The sequence below is a fragment of the Anabrus simplex genome, chromosome 8 (genome assembly GCF_040414725.1).
Source record: "Anabrus simplex isolate iqAnaSimp1 chromosome 8, ASM4041472v1, whole genome shotgun sequence".
Lineage (NCBI taxonomy): Eukaryota > Metazoa > Arthropoda > Insecta > Orthoptera > Tettigoniidae > Anabrus > Anabrus simplex.
Window position 1 is genome coordinate 117,489,259 of NC_090272.1, and position 25,914 is coordinate 117,515,172.

The window sequence follows — 25,914 nt, forward strand, 5'->3', positions numbered from 1 at the left end:
TTAAGACTCGCTCATAACTCGCAGGATTAGCATCTAATCCGGCTGCAGTTGTCAGCGTCGGCAAAAAATTTGCATGAGAACATTACCGCCCTTATGCAAACTTAAAAAGCAGAGAGTTTCATACGAAAAAGTACAAAAAAGGAGGTTCATATGAGCACAATGAAGTATAGTTCACTGGCACCAACAAACTGTGCAATTATACACTACCTCGAGCATTACAATGTTAAAATATGCTATATAATACAAGCTTGACAGTTTACGTTAATTAGTTTTAGACGCACTGATCAGAATGCCCATGGTTAACAGGAAAGAGGATATAAATACGGCAGAAACAAGGAATATTATAAACTAGATGTGATACCGTCGTTAATGGGTTAGTTTTGATCATTTGAGCTGTTATGCTATCTAGCGGCGATGGATAGAAACAGAAAACAAAGAGCGCACCACAACTAATAATAATAATAATGTTATTTGTTTTACGTCCCACTGACTACTTTTTAAGGTCTTCGGAGACGCCGAGGCGCCGGAATTTAGTCCCGCAGGAGTTCTTTTACGTGCCAGTAAATCTACCGACACGGGGCTGTCGTACTTGAGCACCTTCAAATACCACCGGACTGAGCCAGGATCGAACCTGCCAAGTTGGGGTTAGAAGGCCAGCGCCTTAACCGTCTGAGCCACTCAGCCCGGCACCACAACTAACAATGTCACTGTATACATAATTAAGGTTCATCAGTTTATAGATCCCCATTGCACATCTTACAACCAACCAATCTTAACAAATAAGGCAAAATAAATTTCGCAGAGCAGTGATGAATTGCACTTTTAATATCAACGATTCAAGAAAGAAGAGTCTCATTGTCGCTAAGGTTAGCTCCACCTCTGCGGCGGGAAATTCATAGTTGTACAGGACTTGCTACATCTGCCACCTACTGCTTTCCCTGAACTATTTCTAATAAATTATTTTTCATAGTACCAAATTGTCCTGTCTTTGTTCGTTACTGATACCTTTTGCGTCCCATAAAATTGGTCTATGTTATGGGCATTAATAAATCACATGGACAAACATTGCAAAAAGCAGGATTGTGCTTGTACAATTCTGTGTTCTCGCATGGACATTTTCATGGAGCTTTCTGTAGAGTAAGATGTTCTTTCCTAATATTCTTGCATCTATCAAGGAAAGCGACGCGAAATCGGGAGGTTGTGGGTTCGGATCCCACTGGTGTCTGGTTGGCCATCTTTTTTCTGTACTTAACATCTCTTCAACACGTACTAAATGTACGTAACACGACCTAATAGGTTGAGAGTCGGTTTCGATTACTGTATCATTGCTTCCAACGTCGTTTTAAGGAAGTTTTGTGAACCAGAACTTTTGCAAATAGTATTGAATAAACATTTGTAAGAAACTGTTTCAAGTAAATTATTATTATTATTATTATTATTATTATTATTATTATTATTATTATTATTACTAGCTGTAGTACCCGGAGTTGCCCGGATAGTTTTTGAATGTTTACATTTAATATTTGTATTACCAGTTAGTTGAGTGTGAAGTGAATGCTTATAGAATTCTTTTTGAGATGTTGATTTTACGACTTATCATGTAGTTTTATAGTTATTTAGATGTATCTGACTTCAAGTTTTAGATTATTTAATTATCGAGTAAACACTAATCTCGGTCATTTTATACTATTTACTTTTAAGCCCTTCTCAGCTCCTGCCTCGATGGAGGCTGAACGTGGACTTAAACGCTATCCACAGCGTCACAGTTCGTATCAGCGACACAGAAGCAATGGATTTCGACATTAATATTGGTTATTTTCCTTATTTTTGCACGTCAGCCCCTCTCATTCCCCAACACCAGCGGGGGCTAGGTGTATCTGACCTCCACAGTAATGTTTTCTATATAGTAAGTCATGTGTATACCAAGTTTGATTGAGAGATATGCTAAAACATACACACATCCTTAAACTCTATCCCTTTGGACGTTTTCAATTTTTTGCCAGTTCTCATCCACCTGCCGAGTAGGACTGAGCTTTGTCTTAAACGGCATCCAGAGTGTTACAGTTCATCTCAGCGACCCCGAAAAATATGGATTAGACACAAATTTCGGTCATTTTCGGTTAATATTTACATTTCGCCCCTACTTTAGAGGCTAGGAGTCTCTTACCCCTAGGGTATATTTCTCGAGACAGTAGGTCCAGTATACACACATGCGTCCATTCTCTCGGTCATTTTCGAAATTTTGTTTTTCACTTTTTCTCACCGCTATGCGAAAGGAGGCAGAAATTTGACTTCTAAAAAATTGGAGCGTTACTATTCATCACAGCGACCCCGAAAAGAATGGATTCGACACTATTTTCGATTATTTCTACACCTCATCCCGTCGTAGGTGTGCTAGGGTTGTCATACCTCCACGCACTTTGTCTCCTGATAATAAGTCATAAGTGACCAAGTTTGTTTGAAATTGTTCCCGTAGTCCCGAAACGTATGGATTCAACACTAATATCGGTCATTTTCATTCTTAATTACACTTCGTACCCTTATCTAAGGATTCAAGGGGTGTCTTCCCCCTTAGTATTTTTTTCAGGTAATAGGTAATATTTGTATTAAGTTCTGCTGACAGTTATACTGGAACGTAGAAAAAAACATCCTTAATCTCGGTCATTTGGATATTTTCTGTTCTTGACTCCTTCTCACCCGCCTGGCAATTGGGGATCAACTTGGACTTAAACGACAACCGGAGTGTCACTCCTCATTTAAGCGACACTTTAAACCATGGATGTGACATTATTTTCGATTATTTTATATCTAACTCCCTTCCTAACCACTTACCACAAAAGGGGCCTTAATTTGGACCTTAAAAGTCCAGAGTGCCACTATTCACCTCAGCGACCCTAAAAACTGTGGATTCGACACTAATTACGATTATTTTTATATATCACTCCCCCTTGCCCCCCACCCTAGAGAGAGCTGAACCTGAAATTAAGAATTTCCCGGGATGTCACTGTTCATCTAAGCGACCCCGAAAAGTATGGATTCGACACTATTTTCGTTTATTTTTATTTATGACCCCCCTTGCCCCCGCCCCTAATGGTTCCTGGGGTGTCTTATCCCCACGTGGTTTGTCTCCTGATACTAAAAATCCGGAGTGTCGCTATTCACTTTGGCGACCCCGAAAACTACGTATTCGACACAATTATCGATTACATGTATATATCACTTCCCCCTCGCCCCCACGCCAAAGGGTCTGAACTTGGACTTAAAAAAATTGGAGTGTCACTATTCATCTCAGCAACCCCAAAAAGTATGTATTCGACACTACTTTGATGATTTTCATATCTCAAGCCCCCCGCCCCCCACCCCTAATGGTTCCTGGGGTGTCTTATTCCCACGTGGTTTGTCTCCTGATAGTAAAAATTCGGAGTGTCAGTATTCATCTCAGCGACCCCGAAGAGTACTCGACATTCTTTTCGATTATTTTTATACATCACTCCCCCCTTGTCCCCCACCCTAAAGGGGGCTGAACTTGGAATTTAAAAATTCTCGGGATGTCACTATTCACCTAAGCGACCACGAAAAGAATGGACTCGACACTATTTTCGATTATGTGTATATATCACTCCCCCCTCGCCCCTACTCCAAAGGGGGCTGAACTTGGACTTTTAAAAAATTCGGAGTGTAACTATTCATCTCAGCGACCCCGAAAAGTATGGATTCGACACTATTTTCGTTTATTTTTATATATGACACCCCTCGCCCCCGCCCCTAAGGGTTCCTGGGGTGTCTTACCCCCACGTGGTTTGTCTCCTGATACCAAAAATCCGGAGTGTCGCTATTCACTTTGGCGACCCCGAAAACTATGTATTTGACACTATTTTCGATTATTTGTATATATCACTCCCCCCTCGCCCCCACCCTAAAAGGGGTCTGAACTTAGACTTTTAAAAAAATCGGAGTGTCACTATTCATCTCAGCGACCCCGAAAAGTGTGGATTCGTCACTATTTTCGTTTATTTTTATTTATGACCCCCTCGCCCCCCGCCCCTAAGGGTTCCTGGCGTGTCTCACCCCCACGTGGTTTGTCACCTGATACTGAAAATCCGGATTGTCGCTATTCACTTTGGCGACCCCGAAAACTATGTATTCGACATTATTTTCGATTATTTGTATATATCACTCCCCCTCGCCCCCACCTCAAAGGGGGATGAACTTGGACTTTAAAAATATTGGAGTGTCACTATTCATCTCAGCGACCCCGAAAAGTATGGATTCGACACTATTTTCATTTATTTTTATATATGACCCCCCTCGCCCCCCGCCCCTAAGGGTTCCTGGGATGTCTTACCTCCACGTGGTTTGTCTCCTGATACCAAAAATCCGGAGTGTCGCTATTCACTTTGGCGACCCCGAAAACTATGTATTCGATATTATTTTCGATTATTTATATATATCACTGACCCCTCGCCCCCACCACAAAGGGGCTGAACTTAGACTAAAAAAAAAATTGGAGTGTCACTATTCATCTCAGCGATCCCGAAAAGTATGGATTCGACACTATTTTCATTTATTTTTATATATGACCCCCCTCGCCCCCCGCCGCTAAGGGTTTCTGGGGTGTCTTACCCCCACGTGGTTTGCCTCCTGATACCAAAAATCCGGAGTGTCGCTATTCACTTTGGCGACCCCGAGAACTATGTATTTGACACTATTTTCGATTATTTGTATACATCACTCCCCCCTCGCCCCCACCCCAAAAGGGACTGAACTTGGACTTTTAAAAATATCGGAGTGTCACTATTCATCTCAGCGACCCCGAAAAGTGTGGATTCGACACTATTTTCATTATTTTTATTTATGACCCCCCTCGCCCCCCGCCCCTAAGGGTTCCTGGCGTGTCTTACCCCCACGTAGTTTGTCTCCTGATACTGAAAATCCGGAGTGTCGCTATTCACTTTGGCAACCCCGAAAACTATGCATTCGACATTATTTTTGATTATTTGTATATATCACTCCCCCCTCGCCCCCACCCCAAAGGGGGGCTAAACTTGGACTTTAAAAAAATTGGAGTGTCACTATTGATCTCAGCGACCCCGAAAAATATGGATTCGACACTGTTTTCATTTATTTTTATATATGACCGCCCTCGCCCCCCCCCCACCGGCAGGGGTGTTAGGGATGTCTTACCCCCACGCGGTTTGTCTCCTGATACCGAGTCATAAGTGTATCAAATTTGGTTGCAATCGCTCCAATGGTTTGGGAGGAGATGTGGTACAAACCCACCCACCCACCCACCCACCCACATACATACAATGACATATATATATATATATATATATATATATATATATATATATAGATTATTATTATTGAATATCAAGTACAGCATAGATCCCTCTATCACAAAAATGCATTAGGGCTGTAGTTTATAATAACAAAATATTTCAAAACGAAAGCTTACGAGTTCAATTTGTGAAAGACATGCTGAATGAATGCTAAGAATTGCTTATAACAACAAGGTTTCTTGAGAATATCATGCAATAGTTTAGAAAATGCAAGATCACAACTGTTCATGTGACACTCAAATATAAGTCTTTTCATTCCAAACATGGACAGGAGAAACGTAGATGATCCACTGTCTGAGGAGAACCACAAAAGCATAAATATCCATCTGCAATTAGGATTTTTAATTCGCTCAAGGTAAAAATTTAAATTTTCCATGTCCCGATAGAAACTGCGCAAAGATAGGCACTATAATTTACTCTGAAGTCGATCTTTAATTTCGGGGAAGAATACTTATCTTGTAACGGATCCTTTCCAGCTAGAAGTCCGGCTATTATTCCATTGATGTATGTTTCTTGATTTGTCGCTTAACATATCACGTTGGAGGTCCATCGTATGCAATTCCAATGTTTGATGTGGTGGTTAATTTTGCTAAAGAATCTGCTCTTTCATTTCCATCAAATCCTGTTCGACAACGAATCCAACACATATCTGAGGACATTCTTCAGCATCTGTTCTTGTACTAGCGGCTATTGCATTCATATTGTACTTGTTGTTAATGGAGCTCAACGTTAGTTTCAAATCATTGAGTACTTCAATTCTTGCTTTTAGTTTTACATCACAGCAGTGCATTCTTTATGGCCCAGAATTCTGCCTGATAACTGAGCAGCTATTTGAAAGCATATACTGGGCTGAAATAATTTCAACACCATCCTCATAGACTATATAGGCACAACCAACTTTGTGTATTCTATAAGTATGAAGTATGTGCGAGCCGTCTGTGTAGATGCTACAGTCATGAAGATGTGAGCAATTGTGAAGAAGTTTCTTGAAATAGCTAGGATGGACGGATTGCAGAAAATGGCACTTTCTCTCAACAGCAGTGTTTAAAACTGGAAGAGGTACTTGGTTGTTCTTACACGGATTCAATTGAACTATACCGATTCCAGTTAAAAATAATGGCTTAATTTCCACAATTACTAGAGCAGCATCTGTAAACGTTGTACGTGTGGCACGTGAGATTCGAAGAGCAGAACCTCTTTGAATCTGTAGCAGTTTAACCTAAGCCAATTTCCTTTCCAAAGTACTGCGAAAGCAAAAACACACTATAAAATTAATGCAACGTAGGGTGTGCAATAAATTACTCGTAGAACCTCCGAATTAATACCCCAAGATGGTCTGCAGGCCTTGTAATAATTTGCATGATTTAAGATGCATTTTGTTCAGGTGTGGTCTAAAAGTTACGCTCTTGTCTAGTATGGCACCCTAGTATAATAGCTGGTCTTCCAAACGTATATTATGACCATTCATCACAATATTTTGTTTTCCCAGTTTTCTTCTTCTCGTGGTGAGCATGCCTTTGGTTTTTAAAGGATTAAACTGAAGTTAGTTTTCAGTGCCTCACTGAAATAGAATGTCTCTGGCTGAGTTAGCTCGGTTGCCCAAATCCTGTGCGCTATCAGCTTCAGTTAAAATAAGAGCGTCATCAGCGTAAGCCACGACCTTGCAACCAGTTGAAGAGGCAACTGTAGAAGCTCATCGTAGAAGATACAACAGAAACCAGGAGTGCAAACAGATCATTGAGGGCATCCTTTGTTGATATTTTTTGAAGTGACTGCAGTTCCAATCTGAAGTTTAATTTTCCGATTGCTGAAATAAGCTTGTATTAGCTGAAATAAGTTTTTAGAGCATTGATTTTTCTTCAACTGAGAAAGAAGTTTTGGCCTCCAGGCTTTATCAAATTCGGCGGTTGTATCAAGTGAAATCAGTAAACCAACTTTCTTCCCAGAAAATACATCCTGAATCCATCCAACCACTGCAAGAACAGCACCCTCAGTTGATTTTCGTTGGGTGAAGCCATTACGCTTTGAGCTTAGATGATGATAGTAATACATGTGATACATAACACGATCAATCATCAACTTCTCCAAAATTTTTGTTTCGGTCGTAAAGATTAAATTATATAATTATTTTTGAAAAATAAATTTTTCTTTAATATCATTTTAAGTCCATTTTATGTTCATTTTATATTTCATGAGTAAATTGAAAGTAAGATTTATAAAAACGTTATGCAAATAAACACGTTTCGCTGCCATTCTTTAACATTCATAGGGATTTTGGAGGAAAGGCGGGGTGACGGGCTTCCAAATGCGAGAGTTCTCACACGGATACGCTAGTCACATTTTATTTTTCTTATTGCTCGGCGATATAAGAGCATGTATGGTAAAGGGAGTCTTTGATTCCCCCAAATTTTGTGATTCTTTTGTTTTTCATTTTTGCAGAGCTGAGTTTTACGGTTTTGGGAGACGCTGAGGTACCGAAATTGTGTCGCGCGGAAATTTTTTACGTGCCTGTAAATCTACCGACACAGGGCTGATATATTTGAGCACCTTCAAATAACACGTATACATTAAAAAAGTCAATGCTGTTTATTACATGAAAAGCTTATACTTTATTTCTTAAAATAAGCCTTTACCTGCCCTCTTTCTTTTCAAATCACAAAGTCACTTCTCCAACACCTAAGTCACAGGCCACCTTTTTCAGTTATTTCACGACGTTCTAAACCTACGATAGCAATGGGCTTACCTTTTATTGATACCACCACACGCTTTCTTCTTCCACTCATTTGACTGACAGCTGACTGCGCCAGTTATTGCATTACTGACAAATGAAGATCAGAAACAGCTGTTTATTAGCGGTTAGTGACAAATGAGACTCGAGGGACCAAGCAATGGAATCGGTTTGCAAGGCGCGTTCAATCTGATACCGATTACAGGAGAGTGATTAGACTCGAGCCGCGGAACAGTTTAATTATTTAGCGTTGATGGAACGTGATCGTTGTTCAATATTCATTCATTTAATATACAGTATCATTGATCTGGCTCGGATAAAAATGAACCTCCGTTAGTCGGGACTCGGATATTTGAGACTCTACTGTATCTCTATTACTATAGTCCGTACGGATGTAAGACATAAATTATCGGACATTGCAGTTTCTAAATATTTTGTTATATGTTGGCGGGATGAGTAGCTTAGAAGATACACCGCTGGCCATTTGACCTCAGGATGGCGTGTTCGATCCGGGTTCAGTCCAGTGGTATTTGAAGGAGTTTCGTCAGCCTCGTGTCGGTCGGTAAATTAATCCGTAGAACGCAATAATGTCTTTCGTTCCGTAATTTTTCCAAATGTACCTAAGTAACACCGGACTCTACAACAAACCATACTGCTTCTCTCTATGATCGGCTTGAAGTAAATCAGGAGTGAATCAATGAAGGACTTTACATTTGGAACTAAATGAAGAATGGGTCAGAAATATACTCCTTTTTTTCCTAGTGGTTTAACGTCTCTCTAAAACATCGAAGTTTTCAGCGATGTAAAGATAGGAAAGGGCTGGGATTGAGAAGGAAGCGTCTGTGGTCTTAATTAAGGTACAGCCCCAGCATTTTCCTGGTGTGAAAATGGGGAACCACAGAAAACCGTCTTCAGGGCCAGTGACGGTGAGATTCGAACCCACCATTTCACAAATGCAAGCTCACAGCAATGCGACCCTAACCGCAAGGCCAACTCGCTCGGTAGAAATACCTTTCCTTAGTTAAATTAGTAAATAAGAAGCTCAGTGTAATGTGATTAGTGAGTCGACCTTGTAGAGACAGGGGTGAGTGTTACCCTCCAATTATCTTATGTGGGAAATTACGTAACGTATGTCTGACTCGTTGGCTGAATGGTCAGCGTACTGGCCTTCGGTTCAGAGGGTCCCGGGTTCGATTCCCGGCCGGATCGGGGATTTTAATCTTCATTGGTTAATTCCAATTGCTCGGGGGATGGATGTTTGTGCTGTCGCCAACGTCCCTGCAAACTCACACACCACACAGAACACTATCCTCCACCACAATAACACGCAGTTACCTACAAGTGGCAGATGCCACCCACCCTAATCGGAGGGTCTACATTACAAGGGCTTCACCCGGCTAGAAATAGCCACACGAAATTTAAAGAAACGTAACATCAGTCATGATGCTAAAATCGTCGTTCCTAGAGAGGCTGCAATTTTTGTCTCAACTGTATATGCAACATAGTAATTTTATTTTGTATACATATAGCTCTGTAGCATATTCATTTCCCTCATATTGATTGGCAAGTAATTTAGCACCAATCTGGGAGAATCTGGCTACGTAGTAGACTGTGTAGGTTCCTGTTTCTGGTATGGCATATCTCAAATGACTAATTGTACGTTGTTTTTTTCCGCTCACCAATTTCCCCAACCAAATTAGTGCCATATTAAAACCCATTTTTAACCAGGAAACAGAATTAGCATTCGCGTACTTCGTAATAACAAGAATTTCCAACGAGAACAGCTTGGCGGATTGATGACGTGAAGAGTTGCCCTTGAAGGTGCTGTAATCAGACAATAACCAGAAACAAGATCTAGGTCTTTCACTTACGTGTTGCCAATGTAGAGTTGCCTTGACTGAACTAACTTACTCGCCTTTATATTTTATTTAATCTATTCTGCTTTCCCCAAACTTAGAAGTGGCCCAGATTGACAAAACTTACAATAAAATTAAGTTATTAAATTATGTCGTTCCTGCGGCCTGCGGGTAGGGAGCTTGATTCTATCTCGGAGGCCCATTTTTTGATGCCTGTCAGGTAAGGAATGTTTACCTGCATATGATGGCTGCTTCGAATTCCATTCAATCTATGTGAAAACAAATATCTAAGAACTAGTTGACAGTGGAGTAGTGGTCTCGGTCTTGAAAGCCAATCGTCGTGCCAACCACGCGTCACTTCGTAATCTAGATGCCTTTGGGCTGAGTGAGCAGTGCTCGCTTCGTAGGCCAATACCAAGTATAGTGGTATTAAACTATATTAAGAACAGAAAATAATAGTGCATTTACGACTAAAAATAACAAGCTTAATTATTCATTATTAATGTATATTAATTTTAAAGAAAGCAAAGTAATATAAAAACAACAGTAAATTTCTTTAAGTGTAGTCTTTAAACTACAATGCTCATGAATTTTATGTTAAACCAAAATCTATGGCACAACAGCTCCGAAGGAGCATGGCTACCAAGCGTTCGTTGCTCAGCCCGAAGACCTCCAGATTACGAGGTGTTGTGTGGTCAGCACGACGAATCCTCTCAATCGTTATTCTTCACTTTCTAGACCGGGGCCGCTATCTCACCACCAGAAAGCTCCTCAATTGTAATTACTTAGGCTGAGTGGACCCAGCCCTCAAGCCAGGTAAATTTCCTGAGCTGGCCGGAAATCGAACCAGGGGTCTCTAAGAAGAGGCAGGAAGGTTACCCCTATACCGCGGAGCCAGCTTTGATTTTTCTCTTACAAGTTGCCTTACTTTGCACGTATACAGGTAAGTACTATGGCGACGAACGGATAGGATAGGTCTAGGAGTGGGAAGGAAGCGACCGTGGCCTTACCTGATGTGAAAATGGGAAGCCACGGAAAACCCTCTTTAAAGCTGTCAACAGTGGCGTTCGAACCCACTATCTCCCGAATGCAAACTCAAACCGCGCAGCCACTTGATAGGTACGGTGACATACAACGCAGTTAACATATTTTTTGTGGATTCCAAGCCACATGGTAGCGGGAAACGTGTTAGCTGATAAGGCTTTCAAGGAGGTGGTCACACTGCCCCCGTTGCCTTACAAGTTTCCAGCCAGTGATAGTCATTCTCAGCTGAGGTATTTGGTAATGAACCATTGAGAGCTGGCATGCTGAGAACGATTAAAAGGACTACGAAGGTATGAAAGACTTCCCTCCGGGTTTCTCGGAGAGAAGCAGTGATATTATGTCCTCTTCGGATTTGCCAAGATATAGCGACGCATTCCTACTTGTTGAAGGGTGAAGCCCCACGGTGTGTACTTGCGGCGGTCATCCGACCGTGGTACACATCCTTACGGAGTGCGCGGACCTGGCCGAACTGCGCCGTAGTCTAAACACTTTCGAGGACCATCTCCCTCATTCTACAAGATGACGAGCAGTCAGCAGATCTCATCATCCGTTTCATGAGGGGTATTGGCCTGTTTTATTTAAAGGGAAATTTTATATGTTTGTAATTTTTATTTTATTATTACCCACGTTTAAATTCTATTGACTAGGTTTTAGTTTGACTTTGTGTATTTTTATTGCGTTTTTTAAATTTCCATGAAATACATGATGTAATTCCAAAGGCAATGTCTTATTTCCTTCTATTACATTTTTATCTATTTTAAAATCAATCTTAAAAAACATAAGGCATTGCGAATGAGATCCACACATTATTATAAATTCAAATTAATTTTTCATCGTCGTTCTTTAAATTTTAGTCAGTGGATACATTTAACATTTTAATTATCATTACATTTCGTTTCATCTCTTACCATTAGGAGCAGATTACTCAGATTTTAGGCCTCTTTAAACAACAAGCATCATCCTCATCATCAACAACAACAATCTAAGGCGCTTCCAAAATCCATAAAAGTAGTTAGTAGGACGTAAAAAGTAAACAATAACATTATTAATATTCTCAACGATTTTCCTCGTTAATTGCTGGTCAGAGCTGCCACTCTGGAGGGCCGGGATCGATTCTCAGCTCTGCCATGAAATTTGGAGTGTGGTACGAGGACTGGAACGGGGTCGATCAAATGAAGAACCGTGCAGTTTCCCACTTTTATGAACAGTACTACATTGGCGTTCAAACAGTGTCAAGTTCCAGAGCTGGAATGACTTGGCGAGAGACAGCAGTAATCACTATTCTACCGTTTTCCGTTAAGTGTGCACACTCCTTATTCCTACCACGCCTCAGAGCAGAGATCGAATAGCTGAAATACGATGATGAACCAGGGGCTCACGACGTACTAGAGGACATGGATGGAACAGAGGAGTGGCATGCTCAAACCCCCGCCAAAGAAAGTTATCTAACTCTTCAGCTACTTTCCACCAGTATTCAGGCAGACTGTTTTACTTAGGACGAAGCTGTAATTCCAGATATTGAAGATGAGCGATAGCAGAAGGAGACAAAACACATCGCAGAAAACAATAGTTAATACAGTAACGAAATTTTTAAGAAAATGTACTCAAACATTCTATTTTGCGGTCCACCTATTCAATACATTAATTCACAAAGGGCTTAAAAATGAAGGACTCCCCAGGCCTCGCAAACCGAATACCGTCGGAGTCGGAAAAGATCAAGACTTGATTAAAGGAGGTCGGATAGGATAAATGAAAGTGAGGAGCCTGGCATAAGTAAGTGGAAACAATGGCACAACTCAGTTAAAAATCCCGTGATCGTCAAACCACGCTCCAGAGTTAAGTCACATCTTACGACAGGCAAGTCATACCGTGGATATTATTCTACTACCCCCACCTATAGGGGGTTATATATGTTGGTTGTCACGTGAGTTGATGAAGGGGCTGTGTGCCTACACTTACACTGTGACCCTGGGTTCAGGGATTTCTCTTCTGGGCTGAGGATTCCCCCAGTATCGTGAGGCCAGCTGAGGAGTTACCTGAAAGGAGAGGAATTGGATTCGGTCAAGGATGCTAAGCAATACGACTGAGGATGTTGTTACGCTGACTAAGTTACACTTCAGCACCTGCAACCCATCTAGCTGGGCAGCTGTAGTCTTTGCAGGCCAAGGACCAAGCGGGCTGTCACGCCAAGGATTTGAGTTTTTTTGCTGTCATGTCATTTACACAGTCAAATTAAACATTCCTTTACACTGGACATTCAGGCATAAAAGGATTAATTCTTTCTAACAGGATGCATTAAAACAACAGAAGAATGTAATACAATATATTAAATCACTGTAGTGGAGAGCCCTTCTTATTAAAGCGCAGAGTGATCGAAATACTTCAAAAGAAGTATCCCTAAAGTGATTTTCATTTTCTCAGTTGTCTCTTTGAGGGAAATAGAACTACAAACTTATTAACATCTATGCTTTGTTTCGAACGTGTTAGAATATTTAAGCGAAATACGATGTCATATTCACCTCGCACTCTCATCCAATAGCATTCCAGGCCTATAATATGAACCCTAGGCTGCCCTTCGTGGAGGCGGCGTGCTTGGCATTCCTTTCACAACACTTTATGAGACGGATCAACAACTATTTCCATCTCTCTTATGACGCGTTTAATTCTGGAATGCCACGCACGTTTTATACTTCCCCACGGGGGAAGTGGAAAGGTGACTGTCATTAAAATAAATAATAATGAATATCCACATCCTGTTTCCAGTCATTCGAATGGGTCAGGAATAGAATAAATGAAGACCCCCCTCCCCATTTTTACCATTGGCTTTACGTCGCACTGACACAGAGAGGTCTTACGGCGACGATGTGTCAGGAAAGGGCTAGGAGTGGGAAGGACTCGGCCACGACCTTAATTAAAGTACAGCCCCAACATTTGCCGGGTGTGAAAATGGGAAAACACGGAAAACAATGGGGTTCGAACCCACTATCTCCCGGGTGCAAGCTCACAGCTGCCTACCCCTAACCGTGCGGCCAACTCGCCCAGTAAACCCCCATCTAGCTGCGAGGATAGGAATTGTGCCAGCTGCCGAAGCATGTCGTACTCCTCTGGGGCAATGATTAACTGTTGCTGGAATGAAAGATGACAAGGAAAACCGGAGAAACCGGAGTAAAACCAGTCCCGCCTCCGCTTTGTCCAGCACAAATCTCACATGTAGTGACCGGAATTTGAACCACGGAACCCAGCGGAAAGGCACCTTTACGCGACCGCCTGATTCACGGAGGCTTAATAATAATAAGTATACAGAGATCAAAGGAGAGAAGTGGCCAGTCGAATGTCCCACGGCTTCCAATCCGTGTTATTTTAAAACACCTGCGAACGGTTATCACGTAGTGCGATGGGGGCATCGTCATGTTGCCAGATAATACTGGCGGGACATTGCGGTGTATCTGGTTGCTCACAAGCTCTGTAATCACACCATCCCGAAACATCTCCAGGTAGTACTCACCCATTTTGGGTCCCTGCGGAAACGTGCGGCCCACTAAAACCAACCTTATGGAGCCCAAGCACATTGTGTTATTTCTGGATTCTTTCGTGTGGAATTTTGCCCACGCAGTTCACACAGTTATGCCTGTTCATTCACACGGCCATCAATCTGAAACATGCTTCGTACATATATAATACTGATTTAGCGAAATGCATATCGGTGTCACAGGGAATCACTAACAATTGAACGGGTGCTCGCAAAAAGTCGGGCTAACAATAATTTTGTCAGAACAGAGATAAAGCAACTTTTGCAAATGTCAAGAAAAAAACTCTACCAAATGTATACGTGTCTTTCATTATTTTATGTCAATGTACTACCTTTAAATTATCAGAACTATATGTAATAGAACTGTATTTATAATGAAAAGTGCTTGGAAAAATAGGATGATCAAAATATTAAGAGAAATGTCTTTTGTCTTGTCCTAAATATAGATAATAGCTTACCTCAGATTTGTTATTTTATTATTGTTCAGTACATAAAAGTTCTTTTAGGTAAAATATACTAACCAGGCGGCTCACAAGCGCCGTACATTCTACTCACAATTGTCCCGCATGCACTAGTGGTGCATGGGATGCCTTATCACTTGTTTTCGAAGGAGCTCTACAACGTGCTGTATTGTGGATGTTATGAAACAAATGGCAGTCATTTTACTGCACACGTTCCATAACAGGGTGCATTCGTAAATACGCCAAAGGTGCAGAAAAGAAAATTCAATAACTTATTCATTTATGCGCATGTAGATTAAAATGATGTCTGTGTGTTCGTCCTTGGTGAACACAGTAGCCATTGCCGATAAGCAGGCAGCAAATATAGTGCTGCTCTACCCTAGTACTATGCGGTTGTAAACGAGGTTTACTAATCCAAGTGGTTGCATTAGAAGGGTAGAGCTGAGGAACATGCTGCGAGCGACCGTCCGGTTGTTATCTCTTCATATTCCGACGTAACTTGCCTGCTGGCAGTAGTACCCTTGTGAAAATCAGTTGGTAGACATCCCATTCAACAATTGTGCATGCGGGACATTTATAAGTAGAAAGTACGGCACTCGCAAGCCGCCTGGTATAATAGTGCTGTAAACTTATTTTGGGATATGACATGACGTACCCTCAGCTTCGTTGGCTTTATTGGTCCTTGTACCATTGTACGTTAATGTCTACACAATCATATTCCTTAAGAATACCTTATGGACATTTTTCATCCTTTTTAAATTGTATACTTGTGATTTTAATAATTAGTAATCTTCGATTATTTGTATGCAACATTCTTTTTTAGAATTTTTGAAGAAAAAATTGAGTGCTCACTGATTTATCACTTGACATTTTTACTACTTGAAAAAGCTTTTTTACTCTGGTTCATTTTACTTAAATCAATCCGTTCATCCGGCACAAACACAGATGAAACAGTCCTTTTCTTTTTTCAAGCAACCAAAAATCCCTGTCACAGGAAAGATGTATAACCACAAACTAGATACTTATTCCTTACTCCTCCTGCGTAAATATTTGTTAGCCCGATTTTGCATTAACAGCATTAGTCTCAATAAAATGGCAGAAAATAAAAATAAAAGCTTTTTCTCATGTTTGCTCAACCAACTATTCACACGGAATATAGTTTGAACCTTCCAAAATAGATGGCAACATATAACTCATTTTTTAAATTTGTTTTTGGTTATCCAGTTTTTGCGAACACACATTCAATTCACAAAATAATTCCAGTCGTCTGTCCCGATTATTGTCACACAGAGTATACAGCAATTGTGGATGGAATAGTTTGTAAAGTTCTCGTTATTTTCAGGTCAGTCGAGACTTTCCACGTTGATTTCCTTGGGCTCTTCATAATAGCTTGGGCAACAGCTTCCATGTTCTCTTCTGTCAGTGCAGAACGTGGCCTTCCCGATCCTACAGCATCAGCGGCACAAATGATTTTAAATTTCACATTCATTGTTGTCGTGTTCGCAACGGACTTTCACAAAACCTTACGCAGAGTTCTCTATGAACATCATCTTACTACTATCAGTACAGAGCAAGGAGTATTTTTCCTTAAAGATATGGTACTTTTCCATGGGCAGCAATTTGCTGCGCCCACCAGAGCAAAGTACAAGAAGAATTTTAAAATGTTCATTCAAGATAGTGAGGTGCAAGCTCATAAACGAGGAAATAATTGGTATTTTCAACGATACTTTGTATACTAAAATATTTCATATACATGCAGTTTCACATTTATAATTGAGTAATGATTAGCCGAAAAAAGGAAAAACACCTTTGGCAGCCCTGAAGATTGTTTTCCGTTGTTTTCGATTTTCACACCAGGCAAATACTGGGGCTGTTTAAGGCCATGGCCACTTACTTACAACTCCTAATCCTTTACTATCCCATAGTCGCCGTACGACCCATCTGTGTCGGTGCCTTGCGATTGCGATGTAAAGCAACTTGAAAAAAGAAAAAAAGAAAAAAAAAAAGAAGTCAGACCAGAAAGGTCCTGCCATCTAAGGTTGAGTATTGCAGCGGGTCAGTATTTATTCCCTCAACGTTATCATATATCTGTATACCCAAGCGAAATGACGATAATATACAGGGTATATTAAAACTCAACGGCAAACCTTCAGGTATGAATTCCTCATATAGCAAAAAAAAAAAAAAAAAACCCTCAAATATATGGCAACATTAAGCCGTGAAATAAATAATTAGAGAGTTATGCGACCTTTAGTAACCTAAAGGTACTCGTCCACGATGCAACAAAACTTGCATGCCACTTTTGTGTTGTGCAAGAAAAATGGCAGGCACTGTTTACACACAGCACTCATGTTTGCCCTTTTTTCTTGTTGCGCAACACGAAAACTTGCGCGCCCAAGGAAATGTTGCACCGAGTATTTACACCACGCTATTTAAGTGGCGCATGTTTTCTCGCATGCAACTTTCCTAGTCAGCTGTTCTAGCGGATGTAAGTGTTGATATTAGCAAGCATGTCTTCTGGCGAGGTGTTATCGGCGGCTTGCTTATCGCTGATTTTATTATGGCGACGAAGGTAAAGACGAGAAAGAGCGAAACGGAAATGTTGGATGAGGAAACGGATTTTCGGTCGTGAACTTTTTCTTTTTTTTTTTTGCTAGGGGCTTTTACGTCGCACCGACACAGATAGGTCTTATGGCGACGATGGGAAAGGAAAGGCCTAGGAGTTGGAAGGAAGCGGCCGTGGCCTTAATTAAGGTACAACCCCAGCATTTGCCTGGTGTGAAAATGGGAAACCACGGAAAACCATTTTCAGGGCTGCCGATAGTGGGATTCGAACCTACTATCTCCCGGATGCAAGCTCACAGCCGCGCGCCTCTACGCGCACGGCCAACTCGCCCGGTCGTGAACATTGTAGTGTTGTTAATAACTTGCTACAGGAATTGTACATGGGAGACCAAGTCTTCTGCAAGAATATCCTGCGAAAGTCAGCGACTGATTTTGAATATCTGCTGAGAAGAGCAGCGCGGTTGATACAAAAGAAAGACACGCTAATGAGAAAATGAATATCACATTGAGATATTTAGCAACAGGTAAGCCGATTTTTAAAAATATGGATTTTATACAGTACACATAAGGAATCATTTCTTTTAGCTTATTGTAATTTCCTTCATTTTGCTTTGTTACAGGTGACAGTTATCAGTCATTGATACCGACATGCTCTATTTTACGTGTAATATCTGAAGTTTGTGATGCTATTTACATCGTGATGAACGCTCTCTGCCGTTTTTTTTATTTCTGTAGTCCGTTGCCTCAACCTTCCATAAACATTCTTGTGTTTCAACTAAATATATCAGCTTTCTCGTCATCTCCCTCGTTCATTTCGTGTTCTGAGACATTGTAACCTGTAAATGAAATTACGTAAATTATTACTAAGATGGGTATCTATTTTGAGGCATGTTATATTTCATTTACAATAAAGGATATACAGGTACGTACTTATGTTAATTTATTCCCGAGTGTGAACCTCTCAAACATCAGTGTAATGTCACAGCAGATGGCCACGTGATAAAGTTGCGCCACAAAAATGATCTAAACTTTTCACGCCACTTTCAGATGGCGCAACTTCCTCTCTTCCGCTGTGTACACGATGCCACTTTTGACTTTGCACGCAACTTGGAAGTTGCGCAGAATTCGAGTGGCGCGTGCAACTTCTCGAATTGCATGACTGTTTACACGAAGTCACTCAACTTTTCTTGCTCAAATCGAAGTTGCATGCCATTTTAGTTGCATCGTGGACGAGTAGCTTTAGTAACCAAAAAGGTGGCAGTATCGTTACGTGTTGCCACCTTTTGTGCGGAATGTGTGTTATGGCGGATGCTCGGTTTGCATTTGACTGCCCCTGCATAGCAATTGTAGATCAGTCAAAATTAGTTGCGATAATGCATCTCCACGCAAAAGTCTTCAAGTTAAAATAAACGTAAATAGGTTCAGTAGAAACCGCGGGGAGAAAACCTTAATAAATAGCGTTGCGAAATGTATACCCAGATATACTAGGTTTAGAAACAGTAAGTGATCACCGAATACAGCATGATATTAGTTAAATTCATTATCGGTAACTATATCTATTTATGTATTACTGAGCAGTACCGTGTCTTCATCGTACGGGGAGTCCCTTGGTTCAGTTCCTAGCTCATCCGAGGATTTGAATCCTGGACAGGCTGTGGTATCCGGGCTGGAACAAATTGTACTCATAATGTAACTGCACGATTTGCCCTGTGCGTTGCACAGCCTCTGTTGATACAACTGATCGAACATAAAGCAATAGCGAGCTGTGACAAATATTACGTGCACTGTGCAAGGGGTGAGGGTGATCAAAAGTTTGAGCTGCTGTAATAATTCGCTCTGGAATACACATTGGGTGCACCTTATTCCGTACCAAAACATGGTCACGTTTACTAGCTCGTGTATCAATTGTCGACGCTTCGTGTTTGTACAATATTGATGAAATACGTTGCCGTAATGGTTTCAGCGGTAATGCCGTGTAACGAAATGGAATGGTAGTAAGAGAGACTGGGTACACCTCATTTAACAATGATCAATTAGTGAAATGCCACTCTTGATTAGTTTTAGGGATTTCGAACATTCTAGCCCAGTTTAGAGACCAAGATCGTGAATATCTTCGTTATTATTTGTAGCGCGGTATAAGTACAAGAAATGTAAAAGACAAAACACCACAGATACGCTTCTCAAACCATGACTGTGTTTGGCAAACCGACAAGGAATATCATACAATATAAATTTAGTACCTAATCTAATTACAATAAAGAATAAAAACAATAATTCAATTGATAATATAGAGGAAACAATGCTTAGTCACAAGGAAGCAGCAGATGAAACACTTTAATTGATTTAATTAAGTGAGTGGAACGTAGAGGTGATGCCTAAAGATCGATATCGAGGCTTTCAATGTTTGTATGCTCCAGCTCAGAATGTTCTCATTCGGAACACCAAAGCGTCATAAGTAGGTGAGCAGTAATTTATTTATTACATGATGGAATTCAGTAACAGGCCCACTCAAATTTGAAACTTTCCATCTCGCACAGGGTTAACGACTACTATACTTGCTGGTTGAAAGTCTGCAAATATGAGCATGGGATTATAATATCAGGATTGCACTAATTGCTCAGACAAAACGAAAAGCGCCTAGAAACAAATAAGCGAAATGAGTTCACAGAGATGTAAATTGTTTTCAGAATTAAAGAACCGCGCAGTCGTATATATAATTACGCTAAGCCTTCTCTCTCATTTTTCAACGCTTTTGTGTCACAAGCTGGTGAACACTTGGTTATGCAGACAAACTAGAGTTAGACAAAGAAGAAAAGGTAAAATGGCTTGTTAGTGCTACTGAGAGAAGTAAACCGGACTTTGGCTTGTGTATTTTAGAACTTCTCTTTTCAAAAATGTCCATATCTCTGATAAGATTATGAACTTTTATAACCGAATACCTCTCCTAAACGACATATACTGTAAGCAAGATATCCCGGTTAAATTAATGGGACTTACGAAGTTTCTAAATATTCCACGCCTATCTCTCATACTGGTGGAAGCAAGTCATCTTACATCACACTGATTTCTCTAGATTGTTGACAGCAGTGAAACAGCGTACGTCCAGGAATGGGTAAGATGTGTGGCCATGACAGCAATTTATAGGTATTTTATTTTTTAATGAACTGGAAATGTTACAATTCTTTCCCATAACAATCTTTTCATGTAATGAATGCATGAGTGATGAGCGAATAATCAATCAATCAATCAATCAATCAATCAATCAATCAATCAATCAATCAATCAATCAATCAATCAATCAATCAATCAATCAATCAATCAATCAATCAATCAATCAATCAATCAATCAATCAATGCCACTAGAATATTCTGGCACCTATTCGTGAACTTGTCGCTTTAACTATGCACCTGGACCATTTGAAACGGCGTTACTCCCCTGTGCCATCATGATCTACAATCTCAGAAAAGTAATCACAGCTTTGTCAGTTTCTGCTATATAATTATACCTTTGTATATATTAGAAAACCGATCTATCGTATGAAATGCTAGAAGCGATCGAGACAGGGAAGGAGACAGAAGCAAATTTGTCTCTGTACTTTTAAGCCTGATATACTGTGTTCTGATATAATTAGAACGAATGTTTTCGTTTATAATGCACTATTGTGTATGTGACTCACATTTTTCTAATACTTTAAAATACATTTTCCAGTATATTTGTTCCAGGTGAGATGACAGACAACTCATACTCGGACAATCCAGGTGACATCGGAGACCGAGCACAGGGGATGGTAGAAGAATTTGGCGAGGTTAACCCCAAACTCCAGCCCGGGGAGGTCAACCAGAGCAACCCGGCTTTATTACTCTACTTCAGCAGGGAACTTATCGAGAAAAAAAGAGCAACGGACAACTTCACCCGCATTATGAACGCGATGTTCAAGTATTTCGATGGTGGCAATCCATCCCTTGACATTAAGTTCTTTCTCCCCCGGCAGTAATCATCCTCCCCGAGGGCCCCCTCTCATCAGTCTCTAAGAGGAGAAATTCCCACATTTCCAGACGACCCCTCTTCCTGGTGTGGGACCCATGCCTGAGTATAATAGCCTCATTCCCCTGGACTGATGACTAGGCACAAGGGACCCCATGGAGATCAGGCTATGTCGCAGGTCGTAAGATCTCTCGTGGCATGGCTTGACAGCAGGCAAAACAGTGCTTGGTTGGACTGATCTCCTGAGATAAATATCAGATTGGAATATGGACATAACTTGTAGAGGATACATTATTCCCCTCTGGAACACCTAGCCCATATTCTTACATGCATTATCTGCTGAATCACAGGTTTTTCCTCCTAGGTTTTTCTGTTTCCCACCTACGAGGTTTTCCCCTGGCCCACACATCCTCATTCCAACATCAATATATCCCATGGAGACAAATACTTCTTAAGCATCACTACCTTCTCATCCTCTTCGTAGAAGTAACGGCATGACGGAGGTGTAGTTTGTGCTGACTACATCGCGGGGAGAGTTGACTATGTGTGTGAAGGCTTTGGAGCCCCCCCACCCCAGCCCCGTCGAAAAAACATGAATAAGTCAACAAGCACGTCAAAAACTAATTGAATGCCTGCAGTTACGTAACACTGTCCATAGGAAACACCATCATTATTACTTACGAATTATACTGAAGTATATTGATAGAATAATAATATTCTTAGTTTTACGTCCCAGTAACTACTTTTACGGTTTTCGGAGTCGCGGAGGTATCAGTATTCTGTCCCGCAGTAATTCTCGTAAATGCCAGTAAGTTTGCCGACTAGAAGCCGGCGTATTCGAGCATCTCAAATAACACCAGACTTAGCTGGGATCAACTACATCAACTTGAGTTTAGAGGCCTGGGTTACTCCGACGGAAACCTACTGGTAGAAAAAGAAACCGAATAACACTACAAGGTTACAACAGAATTAATAACATGGCTAGCTTTCGTGCAGCTACATTTCAAATTTTGCGATGGCGGTAATAGTATTACTAACAGCAGCGCAAAGGCGGGCGAAGTATTGTAGTTAATAGTATTACTACTGGATGCATAGAGTTAATGAAGTGTTCTAACAACGCCAAGCAACGCAGTACATCGAACAAAAGAACAATGTTAAAGGATTGGGTCAGTGCTCGTGAGGAGGAGTTTCTTCGTTAATTAGGATGGACTGCGTTAAGCTTAGAAAGATCTCTTTATTATATCATTGTTACTGTCAACTGTTAAATTCAGGTAGTTACAGTGGTGATGACTTAGGAGACTTTAACTCTTACGTGTACTGTATAGGTTTATGGACACTTGTCAATTCGTATAACAATATACAACCTCCGACATGAGCAATTCAGGGAATAAAGTATCGGTATTCAACTTGCAGACAAACAGCTCACGTTTCCTTACAAGTAGTTATACTGGATTCGTCATTACACCTGCAAAATAAAAACTTAATTCAAATGGAATGACATGCTTCATACTTGAATGAACATCATCACATTCTGTCAAATCACACTCAAATATTTATGTTTATTTCTGTTTAATACTTAGGAACTTTAAATCTGGAACTTTTCCTAATGATATCCTCCTTTGTCTCTTCGATGGGTTCGATCCCAGCTTAGTCCAGCGGTATTTGGAAGTACCCAAAAATGTCAGCCTCGTGTAGGTAAACTCGCTGACACGTGGAAGAACTCCTGATGGACAGATTATCCACGCCAATGACAGAGCAAGGTTTTTTTTTTCAAATACCTCGCAGTGAATGCTGGAGTAGAGACAAAGGAGGACATCATTAAGATAAGTTTCAGATTTCAAGTTCCTATGTATTTAAACAGAAATAAACATAAATATTTGAGTGTGATTTAATAAACCTGATGATGTTCTTTCAAGACCAAAACATGTCATTCAATTTTAATTGAGTTGTTCCTTTTTCAGGTATAATTCTGTTACCATATGTTTTCTCTTTCAGGTAGTTTATAAATTTACCTACTCAAAATTAGTTTCGGCAGACTGAAAAGCCTAACCGTTAAAAAATTAACTGAGTCGAAGCTGAAAAGAGATGGCTTCAGATATTAGAAAATGTAGAATGTTTTATTACATTCTGTCGAACTGGCCTACCATTTATTAACTGAGAGCGGATTATGTACTCCAAATAGGGCTTCGTAGCTCTATCTGTGTGTGTGTGTGTGTGTGTAACCTTGAAGTAAACAACAAATCAATCCATATTTGCCAACTTGGGAAATGGGAAAGCACATAAAATCCCTTTCAGGACTGTTTACGGCGTGGTTTGAATCCACCGCCTCCTAAGTACGAACTTGCAACTAAACATTTCATACCACGTGGCCAGGTCGCTCTGTCCTGAGAAGGATTCTCCCACAGCGTCCTCAAACTGGGTACAGAGTATCAAACTCAGTATGTAAGCTGAGTCTGGCAATTTTCCAGATTTCTCATTTTTATAGGGTGAACAGATATTCAGAGACAAAAAGCAGGACCTGATTGTAAATATGTAAATATGATCTAGCAGCGAATTAGATCGCCGATTTTTCTTGTTCCTTTTAAGCGATACCAAACTACGACTCGTACATTATTACTCACTACAGCGCACGACTCGTTCGCTGAATGGTCAGCATATTGGATTTTGGTTCAGAGGGTACCGGGTTCGATTTCCGGCCGGGTCGGGGATTTTAACCTTCATTGGTTAATTCCAATGGCTCGGGGGCTGGGTGTTTGTACTGTCCCCAACGTCCCTCCAACTCACACACCACACATAACACTATCCTCCACCACAATAACACGCAGTTACCTACACATGGCAGATGCCGACCACCCTCATCGGAGGGTCTGCCTTACAAGGGCTGCGCCCGGTTAGAAATAGCCACACGAAATTAAACTCACTACTACATGATCAAACTTAAAAAGACTCTGATTTTTAGATGTTATAAGAAAGGAAGTAATGTGTTCCAATAACAAAAGTGACCAAATTTTATTAACCTATTATGCTATTATATTTGTTTACATTACAACACCCAGTGTTACATTAACACGTTGCAGTGTGAAGTCATTGTGACAGGCTCTCGTACGTTTCACTTGAATGAATTGTCTTCAACAACCTTAAGTTTCCACGCAGTATGTCATAAAACTCTACGCAGTTATAATCCAAGCTTCACCTAGTGATTACCACGTGTTTTACATTTTCCGGCTTTAGCATGGATTTTTCATTTGTCCAAAAAATGAAATGGCGCATGGCTTTTAGTGCCGGGAGTGTCCGAGGTCATGTTCGACTCGCCAGGTGCAGGTCTTTTGGTTTTACTCCTGTAGGGGGCCTGCGCGTCATGATGAGGATGAAATGATGATGAAGACACATATACCCAGCCCCCGTGCCAGTGAAATTAACCAATGATGGTTAAAATTCCCAACCCTGCCGGGAATCGAACCCGGGAGCCCTGTGATCAAAGGCCAGCACGCTAACCACTTATCCATGGAACGGGACATTTAGTCCAAAGATTGTTCATTAATGAAAATACCCGTTCTGTAGGAGCATTTGTAGCAGGCAAGCTTAACACATATAATATCACCTATATTACTGAAGCCAATATTCCTGTCTTCAGAATTAGTAAATATTTCTACCCACCTCAAATGAGTTTAATATTCCTTGACATTAACAATCTCATCAAAAAGCACTGAATCACATATGTCTTTCCCAGTGTACTTAAGTACAAAATCTAATGACCTTTGTGCATCACTCTATTCGAACACAGAATTAAGACCTGCCCAAATTAACGCACTCAGTTCAGAAAAATGAAAAGTCCACTGGTCTAAGTATTCCAAGCAAGTGGAGTAAAATGTTTTAACATTTTTCTTGAAATATGAAACATTAAGCCATCATTTTCAAGGTTCTTTAGATTGAACAAGTGAGGGTACAAACTCACAGTCTAGCCTATTTGAGAGCTTTCTTCTGAGATCTTCAAGTACATTACAAGCATCCAACATAACAACATGTTGCCCCTCTAATATCTGGATAACACTATAAAAAATTGCTGCTTGTGTATGCATAAAATTCAACCACACCTCAGATAAGGGATCATCAAAGAACTTTTTGATTATAGTTGGACACCTGCTTTGTGATTCAAAATATGATTTCAGGGCTGGATACAACTTTAATACTCATTCAATGGAAAGTAGCAAGGAAAGCCACCTTGTTCTACTGAAATAAATAACTTTGGAATACTCAATTTTGACGAAATCACAAAACTCAAGAAGGAAGCCTCACGTACAGTGTAAATGTGAAAATATGAGTAGATTTTCTGCACTACACTTTGAACACAAACTGGAAGTCAGTCCACAGCAGTTTGTATTGCATTGTTGATATTGTGAGCAC

General features: G+C 40.6%; 1 protein-coding gene across 1 annotated transcript in view; it reads right to left on the minus strand.

Moving 5' to 3' along the window:
- LOC136879330 (transmembrane protein 72) overlaps nucleotides 1-25,914 on the minus strand; it is a 510,648-nt gene that overhangs the window by 321,930 nt on the left and 162,804 nt on the right. The gene's annotated exons all lie outside the window — the stretch shown is intronic.